General features: G+C 46.5%; 1 long non-coding RNA gene across 1 annotated transcript in view; it reads left to right on the plus strand.

Moving 5' to 3' along the window:
• LOC139260368 (uncharacterized) overlaps positions 1 to 15,032 on the plus strand; it is a 32,514-nt gene extending 17,482 nt beyond the window's left edge. Inside the window, exon 2 of the long non-coding RNA XR_011592785.1 lies at positions 12,289 to 15,032. This is a non-coding gene — a long non-coding RNA (uncharacterized lncRNA). The remainder of the gene's footprint in view (positions 1 to 12,288) is intronic.
• The last annotated feature ends 2,665 nt before the right edge of the window (positions 15,033 to 17,697 follow it).

The following is a 17,697-nucleotide window of genomic DNA, read 5'->3' on the forward strand; positions in this document are numbered from 1 at the left end:
CTACTCTCCGCAAACTTGAGGTCATTCAAAACTCTACTGCCCGTGTCCTAGCTCTCACCATGTCCCGATCACGCATCATCCTTGTGCTTGCTGATCTACATTAGCTCCCGGTAAAGCAACGCCTCGATTTTCAGATTCTTATCCTTGTTTTAAAATCCCTCCATGGCCCTGCCCCACCCTATTTCTGTAATCTCCTCCAGCCCCACAAACCTCCAAGGTATCTGCACTCCTCTAATTCTGGCGTCTTGCTCATCCCTGATTTTAATCGCTCCACCATTGGTGGCCATGCCTTCAGCTGCCAAGGCCCTAAGCTCTGGAATTCCCTCCCTAAACCTCTCCATGTCTCTACCTCTATTTCCTCCTTTAAAATGCTCTTTAAAATCTAACTCTTTGATCAAGTTTTTAGTCATCTGTCCTACTATCTCCTTACGTGGCTCAGTGTCAAATTTTGTTTTGCTAACATTTCCGTAAAGCGCCTTGGAACATTTTACTACATGAGATGTGCTATAAGTCAGGGCTTGGATAGAATAGAAAGACAACAATATGTGGAAAGAGATAAAGAGAGGGTGATAGAGAAAGAGAGGTTGATAAAAAGGGGGAAAGAGCAAAGAGACAGAATTAGACCAATGTAACAAATTATAGTAAAATCAATTAATATATTAATCATTTACTAAATTATTTGATTAGATAAAAAGTGACTAATAAATAAAATTATTCTTTTTTTTTTAAAGTAAATTTATTGCACCGGACCTTAGTGAAAAAATAACAGTGTGTTAATGTCGCATGCCGTTATTAATGCGCAAATCAGCCAGCAAGTTCAGGGGATTAAGAGATATGCCGTGAGTTGCGAGTCTCCAGAACTTGCTTCGCACAAACGGCATCTCGCCATTAGCCTCCCCGTTACTTTTAAGAACTTGCTGAATTTGCCCATTAATTGCCCATTAAACTCGCCACCGAAAGTTGAGTTTGGTAATTAACAGCGCACCATTTTAAAGATGTGATCATTGTTAATGCAATGCCAATCAATCTCTCTGCCCAGAAATGGAACAATTTAAAATGTTTAATCTCATTCCTGAATGACGCTAATTGTTGTTAGCTTTTAAACATTTCAATTTTTAAATGTAAATGTCTTTTCTTACTTTTCCTTCCTGTCACATTTTACTCTCTCATTTAATCCAATCTTACTTTCCCTCTTTCTGTACCTGATTTGACTCTAATTCACCCTATCCCCTTCTCCGTCATTCTCTGTTGCCTTTTCGATCCTTAAATCTCATTGGTTAAGCAGATACACTCTTGATCCTGCCATTCACTAAGGTTCCAGATGCTCCATTGATCTCTCCATGCCATTATCATCTCGCACTTCCAGCAAGTTATGGTGTATAATTTTTTGAACTGAAGGGTACAGAAAGGAGTCTAACTAATGGGGCATGCTATGCCCCACTCCAGCAAGACCCACCCCATTATTTTACTATTTGAATCTTTAATTTTTAGTCAGTATTCAATATTTTGATTACAGATCAGCAGTTAGTTAAAATGCTGAATGAATTGTACTATCTTTTGCTGCATATCATTGAACATCATTAAATTGACTATAATGACAGCATTAACATAGAAACATAGAAACATAGAAAATAGGTGCAGGAGCAGGCCATTCGGCCCTTCGAGCCTGCACCACCATTCGATATGATCATGGCTGATCATTCACCTCAGTACCCCACTCCTGCTTTCTCTCTATACCCCTTGATCCCTTTAGCCGTAAGGGCCACATCTAACTCCCTTTTGAATATATCTAACGAACTGGCCTCAACAACTTTCTGTGGTCGAGAATTCCACATTTGCTCAGCATTTATATACTAGAGGGAAGAGCTCTCCATCAGTAAAGGTCACATTTAAAATAAACGGGTTAACCTCCAGGAACGTGGTAGAAGTGTGTTAAGCATTCATATGTGAACTTTGCTGATCAGAAATGATCGAATCACAGAGAATCACAGAAATTTACAGCACGGTAGGAGGCCATTCGGCCCATCGTGTCCGTGCCGGCCGACAAAGAGCCACCCAGCCTAATCCCACTTTCCAGCTCTCGGTCCGTAGCCCTGCAGGTTACGGCACTTCAAGTGCACATCCAAGTACTGTTTAAATGTGGTGAGGGTTTCTGCCTCTACCACCCTTTCAGGCAGTGAGTTCCAGACCCCACCACCCTCTGGGTGAAGAAATTTCCCCTCAAATCCCCTCTAAACCTCCCCCAATTACTTTAAATCTGTGCCCCCTGGTTGTTGACCCCTCTGCTAAGGGATCTAGGTCCGTCCTATCCACTCTAGCCAGGCCCCTCATAATTTATACCTCAATCAGCTCTCCCCTCAGCCTCCTCTGTTCCAAAGAAAACAACCCCAGCCTATCCAATCTTTCCTCATCGCTAAAATTCCCCAGTCCCGGCAACATCCTGGTAAACCTGCTCTGTACCCTCTCCAGTGCAATCACGTCCTTCCTGTAATGTGACCTTCAACGACATTGCAACACCGTCACTGAGCAAACCTCCCTCCTCCCTCTCAAAGGCTCTTTCAAACTCAATTTTGACACAAAAAGACACCACAGGGCTCAGAGCAAGCCGTCCGCACTCCAAACTCCCAATCCAGGACTTAATAAATGGGCCATTTACGTGGACCATTGACACAGATGCCTGGAAGACCTTGGTTCAGACACAAACAGCCCTGCATTTACAGAGTGCTGACGAAGGGTCATCGGCCCGAAAAGTTAACCCCGTTTCTCCCTCCACAGATGATGCCATGACCCGCTGAATACTTCCAAACTTTTTTTCGGTTTCCTATTTCAGATTTCCACTATTTTCGCTTTGGTTACATTTTTTTTTTTAAATCGCACCTTCCACGGTCCAAAACGATTTAGCCAACCAAGTACGTTTTGAAGTACGGTGGCTGCTGTAAGGCAGGGAAACACGACAGCCAATTTTCGCACAGCAAGATCCCACAACCAGCACATGAGATGAATGACCAGGTCGGTTTTAGTTGATGGGAGCAATGATAAAAAGACTTGCATTTATATAGCGCCTTTCACAACCACCGGGCGTCCCAAAGTGCTTTACAGCCAATGAAGTACTTTTGGAGTGCGGTCACTGCTGTAATGTGGGAAACGCGGCAGCCAATTTGCACCCAGCAAGCTCCCACAAACAGCAATGTGATAATGACCCAGATAATCTGTTTTATAGTGGTTGAGGGATAAATATTGGCCCCAGGACACCGGGGGAGAACTCCCCCTGCTCATCTTCGAAATAGTGGCCGTGGGATCTTTTACGTCCACCTGAGAGAGCAGACGGGGCCTCGGTTTAACGTCTCATCCGAAAGACGGCACCTCCGACAGTGCGGCACTCCCTCGGATTTTTGTGCTCAAGTTCCTGGAGTGGGACTCGAACCTACGACCTTCTGACTCAGGAGGCGAGAGAGTGCCAGGAACATGTCCTGATTTTCTTCACAGAGTTCCACGGGATCTTTCACATCCACCTAGACAAGCACAGGGCCTGTTTAACGGCCACAAGTAGAATCAGCTGAGATGTGAGTGTGCTACCCATGGAGTCAAAGTGGGTCAATGCACTGGTTGATAACCACCTGGGGAGTGCCCGCTGATCCTACAAAGACTTGCATCTCCACAGAGTCCTTCACAAAGCACTCAAAAGCACTTTACAGCCAATGAAGTACTTTTGGAGTGTAGTCACTGCTGTGATGTCGGAAACGCAGCAGCCAATTTGCGCACAGCAAGCTCCCACAAACATAATGACTAGATCACCTGTTTCTCAGTGATGTTGGTTGAAGGATATATATTGGTCAGGACACCAAGGGGTAACCCCCACCCTGCTCTTCTTCAAAATAGTGGTCGCAGGATCTTTCACATTCAACAACTTGTATTTTGTACATAGTGCCTTTAACGTCCCACAGGAGTAGTATAAACCAAAAATCTGACACCGAGCCACAGGAGAGAAAATTAGGGCAGGTGACCAAAAGTTGGGTCAAAGAGGTAGGTTTTAAGGAGTGTCTCGAGGGAGGAAAGAGAGCCGGAGAGGTTTAGACAGGGAGTTCCAGAGCTTGGGGCCCAGGCAACAGAAGGCACGGGCACCGATGGTGGGGCGATTATAATCAGGGATGCGCAGGAGGGCAGAATTAGAGGAGCACAGACATCTCGAGGGGGGGGGGGGGGAGGTTGTGGGGCTGGAGGAGATCAGAGAGATCGGGAGGGGGCGAGGCCATGGAAGGATTTGTAAACAAGGATAAGAATTGTGACATTTGGTATGACAGGTGCTGAAGGAAGAGAAAGGGAGGGAGGGGATCAGGGCGACCCAGTCACCAATAGATAGGACAGAAAGGGGGAAGTAGTGCTGTCACTCATAGCCGAATACCCGGAGGGCACTCACCATCTAGGTTTCACCACAGGGGATATGCTAGTTGTTTGGGGGGGGTTGTGGGAAGGTGTGTAATCAGGATGACCCAGTCCCCCGCCCACGGGAGATGGAAGGAAAGTGGGAAGCAGTGCTGCCACCCATAGCCGAATATCCAGCTGGCACCCACCACCCAGGATCGACCACAAGGGGTTGGACAGTTGTTGGGGGAGGTGGAGGGGAAGAGAAGGTAAAATGGGGGTGGTGGGGGGGGAAATCAGGCCACCCAGTCCCCACTGCAGAGGACGGATTGGGGGAATTCAGTGCTGCCACCCATAGCCGAATATCCAGGAGTGACTATAGGGTTGGACAGTTGTTGGGTGGGGGGTGGGGGGGGGGGAGTCAGGATGACCTAGTCCCCACTGGGGAGGAGAGAATGGAGGATGCAGTGCTGCCATCCATGGCCAAATATCCAGCGGGCCCTCACCACTCGGGTTCCACCACCACCACCACCACCGGGGGGGGGGGGGTGAGTGTGAAGGCCGACTTACCATGCGCCCCATCGGCGCTGAGCCCGACCGCCAGCGCCCCCGAGAGCCCAGCTACCCTCCCGAACAATGCACCGCCCGCCACCATGGCTCCCAGATACTTTCCGATCTTGCTACAGCTATGTAATTGGATATCATTTTCAGCTATAATCCTTCACTAATTATTTACATATGTAAAGATACTTATTTAAACAATGATTTTGCAGTTGGAATTTAAATAGTAAAGGAAATATAAGCCAAGGTGCTGATAATGCTGATAATGTCCATTCAATTGAAAGCAGCTGGTCACATAAAAAAAGGTAGCATTTTTTACAAAATGGCAGCTGTCTCAATGAGCAGAAGATTTCATGCCCAAAACATATTCTGAGATCTCAAACATTTGCAAAGGTCAAGGTCATAAATAGCATTGTGGTGCTTCAGAACAAAAATAAATTGTGTGTTGTGTGCCCTGCTCAAAATAGATCGTGGCGAGCATTGTTTATCACCAACTCCCATGAACATGTGGCATCTGTAATTTGATAAACCAAATTCTCATCAGCCTTTGTGCACTTCGCACATAGACAGTCCAGTACAACTGAAATGAAATTGGAGCAAGTAGTCTAGAACGGCAATGCTTATTCTGCATTATATGTTCCATATTCCACAGATGGCTTGCTACAAAACTTCAAATCTGTCTAACTGGTTTGGATTATTTAAATTTATGATTGTCATTGGAGAGGGGAAAGGAATTAAGTGCTTGGGTGTTTCAGTCACTGTAAACTAGAAATACTCTTGGGATAAGATGAACATAAAATTAAATATTAAAGAACACATTTCTGTACTTTAATTTTTTGAGATTTTTCCCCCATTTTGATCCACCTATTCACCAACAAAGAAAGTAAAATATGGTAGATCAGTGCTATAAAAAAATAAAGTTAAAATTATCTTCCATTAAAAGTAACACAGGTTGTACAAGAAGTTCCAAAGCGTCAGAGGTTGAAGAGAAGAAACATGTACCTGATGTCAATGCAATGCATCAAGATACCCAGTGCCATTACTAAATAGCAATAATGTACTACAACTCCCTCCATCCTTCTGCATAGATATTGAAAAGCAAGTCTCAGACTCGCTAAAGTCTCCAAACTCACAGTAATTTCTTGAAAGCTACTGTCATGTATCCTACATGGTTAGTGTTTGTACTATTACAAGGTGTACCACCAGAGGGCACCGCAGTGGGAGACTTGTAGGTTACCTGTACAGGTGTGCCTGGCCTAGTATAAAAGGCAGGCCACCAGGTGTGATCCTCACTCTGGAGTTAGCAATAAAGGGCTAAGGTCACGACAGTTCAAGTACAACACATTGCCTCGTGGAGTCATTATCAGAGCATCTAAGGACCTACAATATGCATTAACAATAAAAAATAGTGCAATTCTTCATCTTTAGTATATAGAATCATATGGGCCCGAACTTGGTGGCCTTACTGCAGCACTGTTACTGGCTGCCGCCGTGTTTTTTGGACAGTCTCCCCTCGGTGCCAGTTTCCTCTAGGCCTCCCGCCGGCAGGAGGGAAGGACCGCTGGGAACCACCCACTGACAGCCGCTGGTGCGCAAGGCACATACGTGACCTCCCGCCCACCGAGCTGCCATTTTGGTGCGGGCGGGAGTCAGCGGCAGCAGGGAGAAGGACTGCTGCAGTGAAGGCAGGTCTAACCGCGATGGTAAGTAAGAAGACCTGCAAAAAAAGGTTTGCGAACTTTTATTTATTTTGTTTCAGCGATTTACATGGATGGGGTCCCCTGAAGGTGGGGGGGTTTTTTTGTGGCTAAATTTTTATTTTTAGCTGTTCCCCCTCCCTGGGCCCCACTCAATCCTCAGCAGTACTTTGGCGAGGATCGCATTTGCCGCCCAGATTCATGGTGTAAGTCATTTTATTGCCGCCGGGCGGTACTGGCATATCTTTCAAAGAAATCATCCTGGCAAAGTACCGCCAGGTCTCTCGGTGGTCCATTGGTCAGCACTTGGGCAGGCCTTGGCTTTCACCAAGTTCGGATCCATAGTATGGTTACAGCATGGAAGAAGGCCATTCGGCTCGAGCAGACATGAACATGAGCAACAGTGATCTGGTTAAATATAGGGAGTAGCTCACAATAACTGTTAACATTAATGTTTTGAAATATAGTCATCTAATATAACGCACATGGTTTCCTCACTAACACAGATATAATGTAAGTGTCTCTTAAACATGCTCCTTGTTGAAACACAATTGTTGTGTACATCTCAATGCAATGCACACTGCTTACTGTAACTATATTACTTCTGGACACCAAAGTTACTACAAAACAGAACTGCTTGCTGGATCTTAGTTCAAATACTTTAAACCAGTGTTCAGTGTGATAATTATGAAGCTTCTCTGCTTCCCACATTATCAGCAGCATCACAAAGTGTGAATTGTTTTTCTCATGTAAATTATACTTCAGACAGATTTGATGTAATTAAATGTTTCTGCTCAATTGTATAGATTACGACATCTATATTTGTCCCTGCACGCAAAAAGGATTACATTTTGTAGGATAAGCTGTACCTCAGACATCTATTCTTCCTCATATGAAATAAGACTGGGGTTTTTCTGAATTTTGAAAGTGACCAGATGAATCATTTAATCTAATTATCATGGATTAGAATTTTTAGAATACTTGTTAGGTTTGGAGGCTAGGTACTGTCATGAGCCTATCAACATAATGTTACTGAGATACAACTAGAATTACCTCTCCAAGTGGGAGCATTAAGATCAGTGGTTCACTTTGGTCACCCAATTCCACCCTGTCCCTGACCTGAAAGCAATTCTCCAGTGTACAGGATGAGCTCGGAAAGATCATGAGGAGAGATCGGAGAGAAACTGGAGAAAGGTGGGAGGTCAGGGCTAGGGCATGGGGTTCCTTAGAGGAAATTTGGCCCATTGTCTAGGTGAAGGAAGGGAAGAGGCAGAGGCAGCTGAATGGATGGTCTCAATCCGAGAGACAAAGAGGCCCGTAAGCTCCTCACACTTATTGTCCAAGGTGAGGGTGGAGACTAGGCAGAGGGGTTTAAAAAAGATGGTTAGCAGTGGAGAATAGAATCCAGGGTTTATCTTTACATTCCAGAATGATTCTGGAATGGTGAGCAATTTTGGCAGACGAGAGTAGAACCCGTTAATGCTTTATATGGTCCAGCCAGACCTTGCGATGAATGGTGAAACCAATTGTCCGTCATATTTAATTAAGTCTGCGTCCCTTGGACTTAAGGGAGTGAAGATCAGGGCTGTACCAGGGGGAATGGCCAGGGTGAGAGAGAGTAATGGTTTTAACAGGGACTAGGGCATCAAAGGTGGTGGTGAGGGTGAGTTTGAGCAGATGGGTAGCTGCAGAATGTCGTGGTGAATGGAGGGCCAAAGGCTCGACAGTTGGGAGTTCATAAGTGCAGTTGTAAGAGAGTCGGGAGAGCATCTTTTCCAGGGGGGACACAGAAGGAGATAGGATTGGTGAGGTGATGGAAGGGGGATGTGGAAAGAGAGCGACTCTTTGTCGGCCGGCGCGGACACGATGGGCCGTAATGGCCTCCTTCTGCGCTGTAAATTTCTATGTTTCTATGACATGAGGAAGTGGTCAGAGGTGGCCTTATCTGCGATTGACATGATGGGAGTGGCGAGGCCATAAGAGATGGCAAGGTCGAGGAGGTGGCTGTGAATATGGATTGGGGAGTTTACGTGGAGGGAGAGATTAAGAAGGATAAGAGGCGAGTGAACTCAGCAGAGAAAGACCATGATGAATTGAGATGGAGGTTGAAAACACCGAGGATGAGAAGTCCGTTCGATGCAGAGGCACAGGGAGGAAAGTAGTGAAGAAATATCGGTCATAACATTTTTATGGTACTTTGGTAGGCAGTAGAGAATGAGAATTTTAAATAGGTGAGAGGGGTGGAATAGGATGGAAAAGGTGCCGAAGGAGTAGGGGATCAAAGCGGAGGGCATCTAGCCTGGAATCACCTGGATTGTTGAGATAAAGAAAGAAAGTCTTGCATTTATATCGTGCCTTTCATGACCACCGGACGTCTCAAAGCACTTTATAGCCAATGAAGTACTTTTGGAGCGTAGTCACTATTGTAATGTGAGAAACGTGGCAACCACCTTGTGCACAGCAAACTCCCACAAACAGCAATGTGATAATGACCAGATAATCTGTTTTGGTTGTGTTGATTGAGGGATGAATATTGGCCAGGACACCGGGGATAACTCCCCTGCCCTTCTTCAAAATAGCACCGTGGGATCTGAGAGGGCAGACGGGGCCTCGGTTTAACATCTCATCCGAAAGATGGCACCTCTGACAGTGCTGCACTCCCTCAGCACTGCACTGGAGTATCAGCCTAGATTTATGTGCTCAAGTCTCTGGAGTGGGATTTGAACCCACAACCTTCAGAGTCAGAGGTGAATGTTCTACCCACTGAGCCACAGCTGACACTGCATTAAACAAAGTGCTCAATCTATTATGAAATATAGTGATTACCCTGTCATTAAACACAGTGGAAATCACCCTCCATTATTAAAACATAATGCAATCACTCTCTGTTATTAAACATAGCGCCATCATGCTATTATTAAACTTAGTACAATTCACGTGTTATTAAATATGGTACAATAGTCCCCTTATTAAATATAGTATAATATACTAAAGCATAGTACAATCACCCGATGTCATTAAACATTCTGCAATCACCCAGTTACTAAACATAATACACTAATCCCATTATTAGACATAGCATAATGACCCTGTTATTAAACATAGTAGCCGAGAATTTCCTCTGTGAACCCAAACCAGAAGTTAGATCTGAAAATATGCTCAATCCCAGGCTCATTCTACTAATATAATATACTAATGTCAAGTTACGATCAAATTTCCTGCCAATCTCATTAGAATAGATCTGAACATAAAAATGGGCATAAATCAGCAGAAACAATTGGAAAACACCAAACTCACTACCAGATTTAGGGCCCAAGTTTCCCCAGGAGTTGCTCCTATTTTTTTTTTGGAGCAACTAGTTTTTTTTGGAGTATCATTAAAAATCACAATTCTCCCCATTTAGTTTGCTCCAGTTTAAGTGAGTTAGTTCAGTTTCTTTTTAGTTCAGTTATTTTCTCGAAAGGGGGCGTTACCAGCCACTTACGCCTATTTTGGCCATTTAAGCAAGTTTAGCCAGCGAAAAGTTACTCTAAACTAACTTAAGCCAGCGTATGTGTCCGCTCAGTAAAACCTTGCGGAGACTGAAGATATCAGCGCAGGTAGCCAGAGATGTGGGGGGTGGGGGAAGGGATGTTAGAGGATTTTCCAAAGCACTAAACACCTTCACAACAACATTAAAGAAGCATAAGTACATTTAAAGCACTAAGCACTAAACAAAGCACAAAAATAAGCATTCAATGATAAATGAAAAATACAAGGAAAGCACCAAGACTTACAAAGCACTAAACAAAGCACAAAAAATAATAAGCAATTCATTAACAAATAAAAAATAGAAAGAACCCTGCACCTAAAGCACCAAGACCAAAGTAATAATCAATCAATCAATCAATCAATCAATAACAAATAAAAAATAGAAGTCCTACCTTTATGTGAAGGGTAGGCAGCGGGCCGCCTATAATGGAGCCCATTCAGCCAGGGCTAGGGACGGTAAGATGCACACCAGGAGGCTAGGCTCAACGCGGCATCGGTGAAGGGGTGGGGGGAAGGGGGGAAAGGGGGTGGTGGAGGAAAGGAGGAGGCGGAGGGGGGGAGGAGGTGGTGAAAGGAGGGGGAAGGGGGTCGGAAGGAGGGGTGAAGGAGCGGGAGGAGGGGGTGGAGTGGGGTAGGAGGTGGTAAAAGGAGGGGGAGGAGGGGGGAAGGAGGGGGGAAAGGAGGGGGGAGGAGGGGGGGAAAGGAGGGGGGAGGAGGGGGAAGGAGGGGGGAAAGGGGAAGGAGGTGGAAGGAGGGGGGAGGAGAGGGGAGGAGGGAAGGAGGGGGAGGGGGGGGTGTGGAGGGGGAAGGAGGGGGTAGGAGGGGGAAGGAGGGGGGGAAAGGAGGGGGGAGGAGGGGGAAGGAGGGGGGAAAGGGGAAGGAGTTGGAAGGAGGGGGAAGGAGAGGGGAGGAGGGAAGGAGGGGGAGGGGGGGGTGAAGGAGGGGTGAGGAGGGGGAAGGAGGGTGTAGGAGGGGGGAGATGAGGGGGGGAGGAGGAGGTGGGGGCAGGCCTACCCACCCGACAGCCAGGGGAGGTGCGTCAGAGGCCATTATAAACTCATCCAGTTGTTTGTTTGAATGCGTGAATTGTGATATTCACAGGAAAATTTCACAATGCAACTGGGAAATTTAAATTGATGTGTAGGCTGACCCCTGTTATCTTCAATTACTCCCTCTTTGATTGATTTTCCATTCCGTTGCCCTGATCGTTCCCTTGCTGCTTGATCTTCGATCCCACTGCCTGGAGTCACTTCTTACCTAGTTCCTTCTCTAGGGAGCCCATTCGGCCAGGGCTAGGGGCGGCGTGCTTCGGGCCCCTCCCACACAGCCTGTAGAGATTTGGGGGCGAGGAGCTACTGCACATGCGCGCACACGCTAGCGCTCATGTGCAGAGGTCCCGGCACTGTTCTCAGCGCCGGGACCTGCCTCCACCCCCCACTGGATGTGGTGTGCTACGCTGAGCCCGAAGACGTCCAGAGGAGCGGGGAGATTTAGCCTCTCTTTTTGTTCCAGAAAGTCGGTGCACCTGTGCACCATTCTAAGCATCGGGGCAAACTTGGGCCCTTACTTTCTTTAAATATGAAAATTAAAGTTTTCTAATGCAACTTATGCTATAAAAATGCATTAAAAGAAATAGAAAATATAGTGCAGGTGACAGTGAGAATAATATACTTTTTAAAACAAAGAATTGCATTAAAACACCAGAAAAATGATTGTTTCCTGCTGCGCTTGAAAATCTGGCCGTAATTTTAAGAAAGTATTTCAGCAAGTGCAATTGCTGGAAACTCATAAATGAGGCTCTGTTAACTTGGGACGGCACCAGTTTTATGGGCAAAGATGTGTTCGGGCAGAGGGATCGATAGAAGGCTGTAAAAGATCACGGAGATTTGGGATTATTGTACTTACGCACTTGAATCACTTATTCTCAAAAGTCCACAATCTTTTAGGCCACATAAATGATTTGCAGCCCGGTTACATGTATCTCTGGGCGCAAATACCAAGGAATTTTGTGTAAAATCACCCTCTTATTAAACAAAGCATCATCATAAAGCATAATGACTCTGTTACTAAACATAATGCCATCACCCTGTTATTAAACATAACACAATTATATTATTATTAATTATCATCATCATAGGTGGTCCCTCGAACAAGGATGACTTGCTTCCACGAGAGTTCACAGATGTTTCAATGAAGGACCCGATGTTCCAGTCCTGAACTCTAGAGCGGGGTGGAAGATGCCTGAGCCTGGATTTTTTTAACGTGTCGTGACCATTGCACATCAGCCACCACACGGGCTTGACAGTGGCAAGGATTAACCAGGACGACTGGAGACCTGCTCTGCTGCACGGACCTAATGCGCACACATATCGCAGTGTGGGCAGGTCCGTGCTGCCCCTGGGCCCTGGGCTCTTCTGGGCCCCATACCCTCATTCGCCGCACCTCTGCCATGATGTTCCAGGGCCCAGCGCTCCAGCTCTATTTATAGCCCCGACCTGCGGTGATGGTCTCACACAAGTCGGGGCGGCCCACGGTATTATTAATGAATATAGCACAATCACCCTTCTGTTATTCAAATAATCACAGCCTTGTTTTTGTGGGTCTTTGTAGCATTTTTACTGACTGGCCCCAAAGCTGTGGCAAAGAAGTCTGCTGATGACCTGTACCTCAGATCTGAGGTACCCTTCACTCAGACCTGAGCATCAGCCAATTAGAATGCTGTATTTTCAAACATTGACTGCATTTATTTTTCAGTACACTAATCAGGAAATTAGACATGATCTCATCAGAATTAATCTTCAGTAGTGTTTTGCTGTCATTATTGCCGATTCACATTGCAACAGACTGTGGGCGAGACTGCCATTATTTTTGAATGCACACCTCCCAGTTAACGTTCATTTTAACGCTGAAATGAGGTATAATGCCCATATCGCCAATTTGGCCACAAAATGGAAACTAACGCCCCTATCTCGGTCACTTATTGCCGAGTGTTAGTTTCGGCATGTACTTAATGCCGATAAAAGATAATACCGCCCGCCCACTTTTTTTTGGCGGAAAGATCAGAATGGGCGAAACCAACGGCCATAATATCGGCCAGCGTTACTTTCAACATATAATTAACGACGAGATTTAATAATACCGCCCGCCCACTTTTTTTTAATCATAAAGATCAGATTTGCCGAAACTAACGGCCAAAATATCGCCAAAAATCTCGCTCACCGAAAAAAACGCTGTGAAAAAATTGCTCTCACACAGCGGTATGGATACCATTTTTTAAATCGCAGGTTGCTTCATTGAAAAGGTTGCTTCAACTTCTGGGGAGTTTTGATGTACTCTGGAGTTCTTTTAAGGTGATGTGAATATCTGAACAAACATCTTATCATACTGTGGACGATTGGAGTTTACTTTAGGTGTCTTAGTGGGAAATGTAATGTTTGTGAACAATAGATATAATACTGATTGTTCTTGTAATGGGGCCTGTCATTTCTCAGCCTGTCTTGATGACTACGCACATGCTGCAGACTAGAGCTGGCAGAAGATATATTCAACAGCATTATGTGCCCAATCTAAGATGTGCCAGACTGCTGAGGAGGATGAGACCTTAAACCCCCTGCACTTACAGGGAGAAGCGGTCTTACCTCAACTTGTCTGATAACACCTGCTTTAGAAGACTGCGCTTCCACAAAGAGGTTATCAGTGAGGTATGCCAGCTCATCAGGGGAGATCTGCAACCCGCCAGCACCATCAGGACCGCACTTTCTGTTGAGGTAAAGGTCACTGCGGCACTTTCTTTCTACGAGTCAGGTTCCTTTCAGGCCTCAGCTGGCGACATTTTCTTTATATCTCAGCATGTCACACATTGCTGCATTCGACAGGTCATTGAAGCCCTTTACGGATGCAGGACGGACTTTATCAGCTTCCCATTGACCACAGAGGCTCAGACTGAGAGGGCTCTAGGATTCTACCGAATTGCAAACTTCCCCAAGGTGCAGGGAGCAATAGACTGTGCGCATATCGCAATGCGGGCACCTTTTCAGGATGCAGAAGCTTGTCGGAACCGAAAGGGATTCCACTCACTGAATGTGCAGCTCATTGTCGACCACCAGCAAATTATTCTGGCAGTGAATGCCAAATTTCCGGGCAGCATCCATGATGCTCACATCCTGCATGAGTGCACTGTATCTGACATGTTTAACAATCAGTCACAAGGTCAATGCTGGATGCTTGGTGACAAAGGATATGGCCTCGCCACCTGGCTGATGACCCCCCCTGTGTAACACCCAGACAGAAGCTGAGAAGCAATACAACAAGAGCCAAAGAGCCACACGCAATATCATCGAGAAAACCATTGGCGTACTTAAGCAGCACTTTCGATGCCTGGACCACTCAGGAGGCGAGCTACAATACCACCCTGATCAGGTAGCTCAATTCGTGGTGGTGCACACTGTTGTGCATGTTGCACAACTTGGCTATCAGGAGGGGACAAGACTTGCCAGAAGGGACTGATGGTGCACCTCAGGAGAGAGAGGAAGAGGAGGACTAGGAGGTGGACGCTGACCTCGGGTCAGACAATCAGGCTGATGCTGAAACTATGTCCCCGCTCCCCTCTAGACCGCATAGCTACATACTGCAAGACTCTTACGTCATAAATGAGAGCTTTGCTTAAAAGAACGTTGTTGGTGTTTACAAAGCTGCAACACTGCTGTGTGTGCAGCTCATACATCAATGGTGAGCATCACCTTGGTGACAGTTAAAGTTTAAGTTGATTCAAGTTAAGTTTAATTATACCCTTTCATGTTAAGGAATCACCAGTGTGTAACGGTGCACCTATCAGAGACAATGCGCAACAAGGTTATGTTAAATAAAAAAGAATTTAATCCATACATTTGTGTGAAATCATAATTATAACTGTAAAAAACACCCACACCACCCCACCCCACCCCACCATGCAACAAATTTATCACATTTACATCAATCAAATGGTCAACATTTCCAGCAACACAGAACGCAAATGCAAACCAACAAGGTAGCCCCTCCCGCCTTCCCCCAAACCTCCCAACCAAATTGCTACAACAACTTGGAAATATTACCAAGCCATCACCTGCGGCCATGCACCTCACTTTCCCTCTCCCCCCCTTCTTTTCCCCACCTCTACCCCTTCCCCTCCTGACTCCATGCTGCCTGGCCGAGGAGCTCCTCAGGCACTGCTTCATTGGGGAGGGGGGGGGAATGACAGCAGATCTGGTGGTTGGACGGATACGGGAGAGGACGGTCCCAAGATGGGAACATGCTCTGAGCCAGAAGCAAGCTCTTCCCCCTGCCTTGCATGTGTGGTTGGCAATGGGGGTGCGGCACCTTGGGGTGCAGTGCCGTGCTCCGGGACCACTGGGAGGCCTCTGCCACCAGTGTTCCTGGCTATTGCCTCCAGGGCCTCCGCCATCCGCGGAACTTCATGGTGGCGGACATGCTGGCCAGCTGTTGGGATATGCCCCACGTTGACTGTTGGATCTGCTGACATATGTCAACACTCCTCCTGGACAAGTCTACCATGTCCCCGCTCAGATCTGCCACCCGTGGAGCAGACCTGCCGCATCTAACCAACCTCCGCTTGGTCGGCGCCGTCCTGGAGACGCCTCGGGTGCCCTGTGGCGAGGTGCTTGGGCCCGGTACCTTCACGTGGAGTTGGGAATAGCCGCAGGAGCACTAGATGGCCTTGGGGTGGAATGCAGGCTCCTCAAAGTCCGCACTATCGTCTGTGGAGAATGGACCCAGCAGATCCATGGGCGAGAATCGGTGCTCCTCAGCACCAGGTGTCCAATCGTCCAGCGAGTCCGGCCCCCAGCTTCTGGCCTCGGTGGTCTTGCCTGGGGCCGCACTGCTGGCTGAATTGCAAAACACAAATGAGGTTATTAGAGGAGAAGGGGGTGCTAGGGTCACAAGGTGTGCATATGCAGCATATGCGTGACAAAAGCATCACTGTTATCAAAATCATCACAGACATTTCATGACCATCACCAAATTCTGCATTGCAATGATTCTCATGAGGCCATCATTATTTAGAGAACACTTTTATCAATCATCTATCATATATTATTGGTTGGCTATGGGTGTGGCATCTATTGACTTTACATTACGCAATGGTGTATACTTTACTCACGTGGCATCACATCAGGTTCTGCTGCTGCTTGCATGGCCAACCGGGGGTGGCTCCCCACTAGTGCCAGCACCCGCTCCTCGATGTCTGTCAGCTCGATGATGACTGGTGACCTGCCACCCGTTCGCCTCTGCTTGGCCCTATTCTTGGAAAGCTCCTTCTGTAAAAGGTAACACCAGCACGACATGGTGTGAGATCATTGCGTGATATCATTGCTAGGTACTATCACAGAGACTGATACAACACATAACCAACAAATGTAATCATGGTTATGATGAATCTTTTCATTCTTTAGCTAAAGACGTACAACGTGAATGCAAGCTTTGAGTACAACATTCTCGGTATAAGTGCAAGACATCACATCTGATTTTAATCACTCATTACACTTACATATCAAACTATATAAATATATAAGTACATGTAAATAAATGTAATACTCTGGCGGGTCCAACAAGGTCATTCCAGCACTTGTGGCACTGGTTGCCCTCATGCACCTCATTGGTCGCCGACGAGACCACCTCGGCTATGTCAGCCCATATCTTCTGGTAGGCCTTTGGGGTGGGTTTCCCACGGCCACCCTGGGTCAATTGACCCCAACGTGACTCGACCTCTGCATGAGGGAGACATTTGCCTCATCCGGGAATCTCCTCACTCTTTTTCATCCTCCCAATTGTTCTTCTCCCAGCTCACTGTTTTCGCCTGCTCCATCCCTTCCATTATAACAACTACATTTCCGCAAATATCTCAGTGGGAACAACTTAATTTTTGCTCAGAATTCTTTCTGCTGATCGAAAATCTCCCTCCAGCCTCCCAAAACAGCCAAACAAGCACACACCACACCCACACATGCTTTCAGTTCCTCTCTGCTCCCTCTATCTCTGTCTCCTCTTCTGCGCATGTAATGATGACCCCTGACCTCTGTAAACGCGGGAAACGAGTGTTGCCATGCCGCTGCTATGGACGGTGACACTTTACGACAGTAGGTCAAAAAAATTTAACGCTAACGTCCATTTCAGATCGCTCGCAGTAACGCCCGTTTTAAAAAATGGAAAGTTAGGGTTTTGAAAATGGGCGATAATCCGGCGATCTCAAAACCTATTTTTCCGCCCACGCTGGAAATAACGCCCATTTTTGGGCGATCTGCACAAAAGTGAAAAGTCTAGCCCATAGGCCTAGAAATCCAATAAGGCCCGAAAACAGGCGGTGTCACCATGGGCAAGGTTTACTCACACCCGTAAAAAGATCGCAGGCAGCACCGTTATTTTGGTGCTGAGAGCTGAAATGAATGATCAGTGATAAACCTGGTGTGGAACACGCTGCCTCGGGCTATGCACTCAGCAGGTGGCCCAATGTAACGCGGCTGCAACATCCCTGGAGCAAGGCAGCCTTTTC

The sequence above is a fragment of the Pristiophorus japonicus genome, chromosome 3 (assembly GCF_044704955.1).
Source record: "Pristiophorus japonicus isolate sPriJap1 chromosome 3, sPriJap1.hap1, whole genome shotgun sequence".
In the NCBI taxonomy this organism is placed as follows: Eukaryota; Metazoa; Chordata; class Chondrichthyes; family Pristiophoridae; genus Pristiophorus; species Pristiophorus japonicus.